Source organism: Oncorhynchus masou, chromosome 18, assembly GCF_036934945.1.
Source record: "Oncorhynchus masou masou isolate Uvic2021 chromosome 18, UVic_Omas_1.1, whole genome shotgun sequence".
NCBI classification, from domain to species: Eukaryota; Metazoa; Chordata; class Actinopteri; order Salmoniformes; family Salmonidae; genus Oncorhynchus; species Oncorhynchus masou.
This window is the reverse complement of record NC_088229.1, coordinates 16,311,553-16,322,276: the sequence shown is the minus strand read 5'-3', so window position 1 is coordinate 16,322,276 and position 10,724 is coordinate 16,311,553.

The following is a 10,724-nucleotide window of genomic DNA, read 5'->3' as shown; positions in this document are numbered from 1 at the left end:
AAACGTCCTGCACAGTGTTGGGCTGTAAGCACAACCTCCACCTGTGGACGTCGGCCCTCATACCACCCTCATGGAGTCTGTTTCTGACCGTTTGAGCAGACACATGCACATTTGTGGCCTGCTGGAGGTCATTTTGCAGGGCTCTGGCAGTGCTCCTCCTGCTCCTCCTTGCACAAAGGCGGAAGTAGCGGTCCTGCTGCTGGAATGTTGACCTCCTACGGCCTCCTCCACGTCTCCTGATGTACTGGCCTGGTAGCTCCTCCATGCTCTGGACACTACACTAACAGACACAGCAAATCTTCTTGCCACAGCTCGCATTGATGTGCCATCCTAGATGAGCTGCACTACCTGAGCCACTTGTGTGGGTTGTAGACTCTGTCTCATGCTACCACTAGAGTGAAAGCACCGCCAGCATTCAAAAGTGACCAAAACATCAGCCAGGAATCATAGGAACTGAGAAGTGGTCTGTGGTCACCACCAGCAGAACCAGTCCTTTATTGGGGGTGTCTTGCTAATTGCCTATAATTTCCACCTGTTGTCTATTCCATTTGCACAACAGCATGTGAAATGTATTGTCAATCAGTGTTGCTTCCTAAGTGTTCCCTTTATTTTTTTGAGCAGTGTATTATAATTAAGTCTATGGTTTGATATTTGATAGAGCAGTGTGACGATGATGCATCATGCTCCTGGGTTGTATTATTCTGCATCTTCTTCTTCAGATACCTCCTCCCCTTCTAAATCATTGTTCTCTTGTTCCTCCTGGACATCTGAAAAAATCAGATCTACGACCCGCTGGGCACCGAGACATGCGCGCATGGCTTCAGCAAAGAGAGAACTGGGGGGACTGTCATCTGCAGCACCTTTAAGGCCTCTGACTGCCTTCCCCATTAGTAAACAATGCTTTCAATAAATGTTTTTTTTTGTCTGAAATTGTTTTTATTTTGTCTGTGAACTTGAGTCATGTGTGGGGTCATGAAGGGGGGATGCTGCACATGCACAAGAAAGTTCGAGTTTTGTCTGAGTTCAATCAGTAGCACTCATAATCTCAATTTCTGTGTGACCCTAAAATAATCTTTGCACCCTGGTGGGGTACAGCTTTCATGGAAATATGAACAAAGGCAATGTTTTACTTTTTCTAAAGTTGGTGTCACTCTAGGAAAAGTCAAATTTCAAATTTCAAGTTGAAAAAATATCATTTAGGGGGTTTTCTCTGCTGTTAAGCATAGTGGTGGGTCATGTTTTTACCCTTAAGACAACACAAGGGACAACTCTTGTAGAGTGTATCTGTTGTTTTCAGTGCCATGATGTCCTTGAGGAGCAGATTCAATGCATGAGCAGCACAGCCAATTGGAGTGATGAGAGGGTATGACTCCTCCACTTTAGACCAAGGAGCCTTCATGTTTGCAGCATTGTCTGTCATCAGTGCAAATACCTTCTGTGGACCAAGGTCATTGATGACTGCCTTCAGCTCATCTGCAATGTAGAGACCAGTGTGTCTGTTGTCCCTTGTGTTTGTGCTCTTGTAGAATACTGTTTGAGGGATGGAGATGATGTAGTTAATTATTCCTTGCCCACGAACATTCGACCACCAATCAGAGAGGATTGCAAATACAGTCTGCTTTCTCTATGATTTGTTTGACCTTCACTTGAACTCTGTTAAACTCTGCATCCAGCAAATGAGTAGATAAAGCATGTCTGGTTGGAGGGGTGTGTGCTGGGCGAAGAACATTTAGAAATGTCTTCCAATACACATTGCCTGTGAACATCAGAGGTGAACCAGTTGCAGACACAGCTCGAGCAAGATATTCATCAGCATTTCTCTGACTACATTCCTCCATTGAGTCAAAAAAACTTCTGATTCCAGGAGGGCCATGAGCTGTCGCTATCGATAAGGTGTCTGATTCATCATTTTTACCTTGAATAGAAGTAGAGGGACTTTTGTCAGAGGTTGCTTGTTGTGAGCGCTGTGGGAACTTTTTGCACTTGGCCAGATGATTCTGCATCTTTGTTGCATTCTTCACATATGATTTTGCACAGTATATGCAAATGTACACAGCTTTTCTTCTACATTAGCTGCAGTGAAATGTTGCCCATGGCATTTTCCTGTAAAGATTAGAAAAAAATGAATTAAAAAAAACAAAGGAGAACGATCGCCTTATGGTGAGGATAGCAGTGCTACAAGACCAGCTTCAGATGCAATCGTTAGGCAAGGGTAATTTAAGTGTAGGAAAGGATGAAACATCATCTGTGCCATAAATAAGTACAGATAGTAGTATAAATTCCCTTGCACAGTTCCCGCAGATGTACAATTTTCTCATGGCTTCTGGAAGGAAATGCTGTAGGAATGCTCAACCGGTGTCGCTCATTCAGCCAACAAACTTTCAAGCGGTTATCCCCACAAGTCGGAGTCAGAGGCCGAGCTTTCTCTGGTCTCTGCTCCACCTGTTACGGAGTCTGAGATGCCGATGCCTCCCACCATTAGTTTTGACAAATTGAAAACCCTAGTCATCGGCGACTCCATTATCCACAGAATTAGACTTAAAAATAATCGTCCAGTGATCATACACTGTTTACCAGTGGGCAGGGCTACCGACGTCAAGGCTAATCTGAATATGGTGCTAAAACTGGCGAGTATTGTCACGTGTGCTCCTTCTCCGGCCTCTAGGTCACCAGGCTGCTCAGTATGGTGCACACCTGTCACCATCGTTATGCGCACCTGTGTGTCGTCAGACTCACCTGGACTCCATCACTTCCCTGATTACCTTCCTTATATATGTCACTCCTTTTGGTTCCTTCCCCAGTCGTCGTTATTTCTGCTTATTGTCTGTGTGCTGGTTGAGTTTCATGTTTTGTATTATGTTTCATTTATTTCTTAAAACGCTCACTCCCTGAACTTGCTTCCCAACTCTCAGCGCACGTCGTTACAAGTATAGGGATATTATTATCCACGTCAGCACCAACGATGCTCAGAAAGCAGATGTTTGAAGTTGGTGAGGGAGATAAAAGTCTCCAACTTCAGCGATTTTTGCAATTCGTTCCAGTCACAGGCAGCAGAGAACTGGAAGGAAAGGGACTGGGACTCACCCACAAACAGAACCAAGCCTGGCCTGCTGATGTCACGTTCTGACCTTTATTTCCTTTGTTTTGTCTTTATTTAGTATGGTCAGGGCGTGAGTTGGGTGGGCAGTCTATGTTTGTTTGTTCTATATTTTGGGTATTTCTATGTTTCGGCCTAGTATGGTTCTCAATCAGAGGCAGGTGTCATTAGTTGTCTCTGATTGAGAATCATACTTAGGTAGCCTGGGTTTCACTGTGTGTTTGTGGTTGATTGTTCCTGTCTCTGTGTTTGCACCAGATAGGACTGTTAGAGTTTTCACATTTCTTGTTTTATGTAGGCAGTTGTTCATGTGTATATTACGTATTAAAAAGAACCATGGACACTTACCACGCCGCATATTGGTCCTCTGATCCTTTTCGCCTCTCCTCTTCGGAAGAAGAGGAGGAAATCCCTTACAGCTGAGGAGTGACGGAGTCCGTCCTAGCTGGAGGGGTGCTCTCATCTTATCTATGAACATACACAGGGCTCTAACTCCTCTAGCTCCACAATGAGACAGGGTGCAGACCAGGCAGCAGGCTGTTAGCCAGCCTGCCAGGTTAGTTGGAGTCTGCCACTAGCAGTGTAGTCAGTTCAGCTATGCCCATTGAGACCGTGTTTGTGCCTCAATCTAGGTTGGGCAAAACTAAACATGGTGGTGTTCGCTTTAGCAATCTCACTGGAATAAAGACCTCCTCCATTCCTGTGATTATTGAAAGAGATTGTGATATCTCACATCTCAAAATAGGGCTACTTAATGTTAGATCCCTCACTTCCAAGGCAGTTATAGTCAACTAACTAATCACTGATCTTAATCTTGATATGATTGGCCTGACTGAAACATGGCTTAAGCCTGATGAATTTACTGTGTTAAATGAGGCTTCTCCTCCCGGTTACACTAATTACCATTTCACCCGCACATCCCGCAAAGGTCGGAGGTGTTGCTAACATTTACAATACCAAATTGAAATTTACAACAACCAAAAAATGATTGCGTTTTCATCTTTTGAGCTTCTAGTCATGATTTCTATGCAGCCTACTCAATCACTTTTTATAGCTACTGTTTACATTTACGAAAAAAGCTCTACACCAAACTGGAAGTCTTTCGATTAGCTTGGAAAGACAGTACCGTGCAGTATCGAAGAGCCCTCACTGCTGCTCGATCATCCTATTTTTCCAACATAATTGAGGAGAATAAGAACAATCCAAAATGTATTTTTGATACTGTCGCAAAGCTGACTGAAAAGCCGCATCCCCAAGAAAGGATAGCTTTCACTTCAACAGTGATAAATTCATGAACTTCTTTGACGAAAAGATCATGATCATTAGAAAGCAAATTACGGACTCCTCTTTAAATCTGTGTCTTTCTCCAAGTGCAGTTGTCCTGAATCTGCACAACACTACCAGGACCTAGGATCAAGGGAGACACTCAAGTTTTTTATATATCTCTTGACACATTGATGAAAATAGTCATGGCCTCTAAACATTCAAGCAGCATACTGGACCTTATTCCGACTAAACTACTGAAAGAGCTGCTTCATGTGCTTGGCCCTTCTATGTTGAACATAATAAATGGCTCCCTAATCACCAGATGTGTACCAAACTCACTAAAAGTGGCAGTAATAAAGCCTCTCTAGAAAAAGCCAAATCTTGACCCAGAAAATATAAAAAACTATTATATCAGATCTCCCATTCCTCTCAAAAATGTTAGAAAAAGCTGTTGTGCAGAAACTCACTGCCTTCCTGAAGACAAACAATGTATACGAATCGCTTTAGTCTGGTTTGAGACTCGATCATAGCACTGAGACTGCACTCGTGAAGGTGGTAAATAACATTTTAAAGGCTCTGCATCTGTCCTCGTGCTCCGAGACCTTAGTGCTGCTTTTGATACCATCAATCACCACATTCTTTTGGAGAGATTGGAAACCCAGATTGATCTTGGCGGACAAGTTCCGGCCTGGTTTAGATCTTATCTATCAGAAAGATATGTTTGTCTCTGTGGATGGTTTGTCCTCTGACAAATCAACTGAACTTTCGGTGTTCCTCAAGGTTCCGTTTTAGGATCACTATTTTTTTCACTTATGCTGCAGTAGTTTGTGTCGGGGGGCTCGGGTCAGTCTTTTATATCTGGAGTATTTATCCTGTCTCATCTGGTGTCCTATGTGAATTTAAGTATTCTCTCTCCTTTCTCTCTTTCTTTCTTTCTTTCTTTCTTTCTTTCGTTCTCACTTTCTTTCTTTCTCTCTTTCTCTCTTTTTTTCTCGCTTTCTTTCTCTCTCTTGGAGGTCCTGAGCCCTAGGACCATGCCACAGGACTACCTGGCCTGATGACTCCTTGCTGTCCCCAGTCCACCTGGTCATGCTGCTGCTCCAGTTTCAACTATTTTTCCTGCGGCTATGGAACCCTTCACCGGACGTGCTACCCTGTCCCGGACCTGCAGTTTTCAACTCTCTCTCTCTCTACCGCACCTGTTGTCTCTAACTCTGAATGATCAGCTATGAAAGGCCAAATGACATTTACTCCTGAGGTGCTGACCTATTGCACCCTCTACAACCACTGTGATTATTATTATCTGACCCTGCTGGTCATCTGTTATAATCTCCACCCGGCATAGCCGGAAGAGGACTGGCCACCCCTCAGAGCCTGGTTCCTCTCTAGGTTTCTTGAGAGGAACCTAGCATTGCTTGCTGTTTGGGGTTTTAGGCTGGGTGTCTGTATAGCCCTTTATGACATCAGATGATGTAATAAGGGCTTTGTAAATACATTTGATTGATTGGTTGTTTGATTGATTGATTGATTGATTGATTGATTGATTGATTGCACGATCTTGAGAATCAGCTGTACATGTGATGGAAGAGTGCACTGCACATGTGATGGAAGAATGCACTGTGCATGCAGAGGGTTGCAATTCCATTGAATTGGGGATAGTTTAACCAAAATATGCCAAAGACCCTTTGCAACCCTAACTGTAGATATTCACCCTAACATGATACAACAGGTTTAACATGTACTGTAGATATGAAACCGAACATGATACGACAGGTTTAACATGTACTGTAGATATGAAACCGAACATGATACAACAGGTTTAACATGTACTGTAGATATGAAACCGAACATGATACAACAGGTTTAACATGTACTGTAGATATGAAACCGAACATGATACGACAGGTTAAACATGTACTGTAGATATGACACCAAACATGATACAACAGGTACAACAACCCTAACTGTAGATATGAACACTAACATGATACAACAAGTTAAACATGTGCTGTAGATATGAAACCTAACATGATATGACAGGTACAACAACCCTAACTGTAGATATGAACACTAACATTATACAACAAGTTAAACATGTACTGTAGATATGAACCCTAACATGATACGACAGGTTAAACATGTACTGTAGATATGAACCCTAACATGATACGACAGGTTAAACATGTACTGTAGATATGAACCCTAACATGATACGACAGGTTAAACATGTACTGTAGATATGAACCCTAACATGATACGACAGGTTAAACATGTACTGTAGATATGAACCCTAACATGATCATTTCATGTAGGCTATAAAAATTATAATGAACAAAAATATAAACGCAACATGCAACAATTTCAATGATTTTACTGACTTACAGTTCATATAAGGTTATTGAAATAGTGAGGCTCATAAATACTCTACTAAGACTTATTAGTCATACCAGGAACTCTTGACATTTGCATAGATAAGAATGACTGAACTTTTAACCTAATAAATGAGTGAACCCCTGTTCTCAATCCAGAGAAATGTTAAAGAGATTACCCGGTACATTTGTTTACTATTTAGCCAGAAGTTCTGAAAGTAGCACTCAAGAGCCAGAAGTGGTCCCAGAAAATTAGCTTTGTCCTTTTTATGCGGTATTGTGTGTAGATTGTTGATGGGAAAAAACATTTAATCCATTTTAGAATAAGGCTGCAATGTAACAAAATGTGGAAAAAGTCAATGGGTCTGAATACTTTCCGAATGCACTGTATGTGCACCACTTATTGTGCTCCCTCTCTCTCTCTCTCTCTAACTCAGCTGTCACTGACAAGGAGAGGGGCTGAAGCTCATTGGCTGGAACTCAAATTGTTAGGAGGCTGGGCCATGTAGGGGGAAAAGTAGGGAAAATGGCGCAGTACAGCTTTCAAACTAGGGAATTCATGGTTAATAAGACATTCATTCTGCTCATAGATTTTTGCATGTATAAACTGCACTGTAAAAAACGTAGTTGTTATAACTAATTATTATTATTAAGTAACTTGTTCTACAGCATTTTTTTTTACCTGAACTATTAAAAACATTATTGTTGGCCCTAAAAGTCAGTCAATTCAAAATGACATGGTGTTTTAACATATCACCACCTGGGATTTGAACTCACAACCACTTGGTTCATGGCATTCAGATCTTCCTGCTATGCCTCCATATCTTTTTTGTTGTTGCAGTGTACACACATTGAGACAAAAGCAGGAGGTTTAAAAAATACTCAGTAGTCGCCAAAGTTCTGGAGCAAATCATAACTGCATGATTTATGGTAATTTAAGTATTTTTCTGGACAACCTTTCTTATCTATGTGAACATAACTTGCTAAACTAATGCTTGAATCATGAAGGCCCCAAAGGCAATAAGGTAATATGTGGCGGAAGCATGTAAAACCAGTGCATCTAATGCCGGAGTAGAAAATACAACAAAATATTTGGTTTGATGAGGTTTGAGGTTTGATGCAGGTTGAAAGTAATATGCAGCCTAGCTACTTAATTAAACGTATGTGTTGTCACATGTACACTACAGTCATTGGTTTATACTGGGACATAGAACCATAATAAACAAAGGCAGCTTCAGATAACATACACATGGTGGTGCTACATCCTAATAGTGTTGAGATTTCAAGAGCAACGTGGGGAACCCTAACACTACAAATGTTCTTGATCTTTATAATGTTCTTAATTGCATTTAGAAAGAACAGACCAAATACAAAAAACATATGTAAGTTGTACAGATCAGTAATTTAAAAAAAAAGTCAAGTGTGCATATTATCTGTGTGGCAATGATACCTGATGTCACTGTTCTGTTTGAAATATCTGTTTGTTGATTTTCACTGTAGAGCGTAGCTTACTTTGTTAATTGTTGAGTGTTCTTTAATAGTACAATGAAAAAAACTGCAACAAGACATAGATAAAAAAAGGAAGCTGACAAGATGAAGAGGCCCAACTGAAGAGGCCCAGGACTTGATGAACATCAAGTGGTGGTGGCAGATAGCCTAGCGGTTAGTGTTGGGCCAGTGATTGAAAGTTTGCTCGTTTGAATCTCCAAGCAGACAAGGTGACAAATCTGTTGATGTGAACGAGAGCAAGGCACTGAACCCTAATTGCTCTAGGGTTGCTGTTGATAATGGCAGACCCTTGCTGTGACTCCCAGGGGGAGCTGAAATATGCAGAAAAACACATTTCCAATTCACACGTGTATTAATGCACACTTGTAGATGTGTGAAATAGGCAAATATAAGCACCAATATAGTTGTTATTATTATCTCAGTCAGTTTATCAAGGGTAACTGGCAGTTAACCTTTCACAATAAGATAATCATGATGATCTTGAAATGAAAAGGGAAGCACTTTCAATAGTGGCCCCAAGCCAGCAGGCCCCATAAGCTCCTGTAAGAGGAACCTGACACATGAGTGAGTCCCATGGACATCCCTATATCCATTTTCATTATGTGGTACCACCACCAATTAGGCTACTAGTTTAATCAATTTGAAGAACCATTTAATTATTTACCTGTATGTTGGACTTGTTTCCTTATCAGATGTATACATGATTGGGTAGGTTACTTTCTATATGTAATCCTAAATGTAATTCTAATTTTAAATGTAATAGTTACATGTCCAAAATTGTTATCAGTAACGCAACTTTTGGATGACCCAAACTCAGTAACATAATCTGATTACTTTCAGTCACTTTTGGATTACTTTCACCTTAAAGGGCCAGTCAAAATGTGTTTTATATATACTGTATTTCCACACTATGAGGTTGGAATAATACTGTGAAATTGTGAAAATTGTAATAATGCCCTTTTAGTCTTTCAAAAGACTACCTGAAATTTCAGCCTGTTTTCGTGAGATGGAATTTTGGCCTGCCTGGTGACATCAGTATGTTGTAAATTGGTTAATAGACCAATATAAAAAATAAAATGAAATAGTTTCAAACCACTCTGCCAATAAAATAAAATAAATGTTATTTGTCAAATGCATGAATATGACAGATGTAGACATTAGGGGGTGCGGGGTCAACATAAATAGTCCGGGTGGCCAATTGATTAACTGTTCAGCAGTCTTATGGCTTAGGGGTAGAAGCTGTGAAATTAATTATTGAGCATTTTGGTCCTAGACTTGGCGCTCCGGTACCGCTTGCCGTGCGGTAGCAGAGGGAACAGCACTTACCTTGAGTGACTGGAGTCTTTGACAATGTTTTGGGCCATCCTCTAACACTGCCACGCTTCCCCTAGTATATAGGTCCTGGATGGCGGGAAGCTTGGCCCCAGTGATGTATTGGGCCGTACACACTACCCTCTGATGCCAAGCAGTTGACATACCAGGCAGTGATGCAACCAGTCAGGATGCTCTCGATAGTGCAGCTGTAAAACCTTTTGAGGATCTGGGGACCCATGTCTCCTGAGGGGGGAACAGTGTTGTCATGCCCTCTTCACAACTGTCTTGATGTGTTTGGACTATGATAGTTTGTTGGTGATGTGGACACCAAGGAACTTGAAACTCTCGACCGGCTCCACCACAGCCCCCTCGATGTTAATGGGGGCGTGTTCGGCCCTCCTTTTCCTGTAGTCCACAATCATCTCCTTTGTCTTGCTCAAATTGAGGGTGAGGTTGTTGTCCTAGCACCACACTGTCAGGTCTCTGACCTCCTCCCTATAGGCTGTTTCATCATTGTTGTGATCAGGCCTACCACTGTTGTGTCATCAGCAAACTTAATGATGGTGTAGGAGTTGTGCCTGGCTACGCAGTCATGGGTGAACAGGGAGTTCAAGAGGGGACTGAGCATGCACCCCTGAGGGGACCCCGTGTTGAGGATCAGCATGGCAGATGTGTTGTTGCTTACCCTTATCACCTGGGGACGGCCCATCAGGATGTCCAGAATACAGTTGCAGGGGAAGGTATTTATTCCCAGGGACCTAAGCTTAGTGATGAGCTTTGTGGGCACTATGGTGTTGAACGCTGAGCAGTAGTCAATGAACAGCATTCTCAAATAGGTGTTCCTTTTGTCCAGGTGGGAAAGGGCAGTGTGGAGTGCGATTGAGATTGCGTAAACCATGGATCGGTTGGGGCGGTATGCGAATTGGAGTGGGTCTAGGGTTTCCGGGATGATGGTTTTGATGTGATCTATGACCAGCCTTTCAAAGCACTTCCTTCCTACCAACATGAGTGCTACGGGGCGGTAATCATTTAAGCAGGTTCCCTTTGCTTTATTGGGCACAAGGATTATGATGGTCTGCTTAAAACGTGTAGGTATTACAGACTTGGTCAGGGAGCAATTGAAAATATCAGTAAAGACACTTGCCAGTTGTTCCACGTATGCTTTGAGT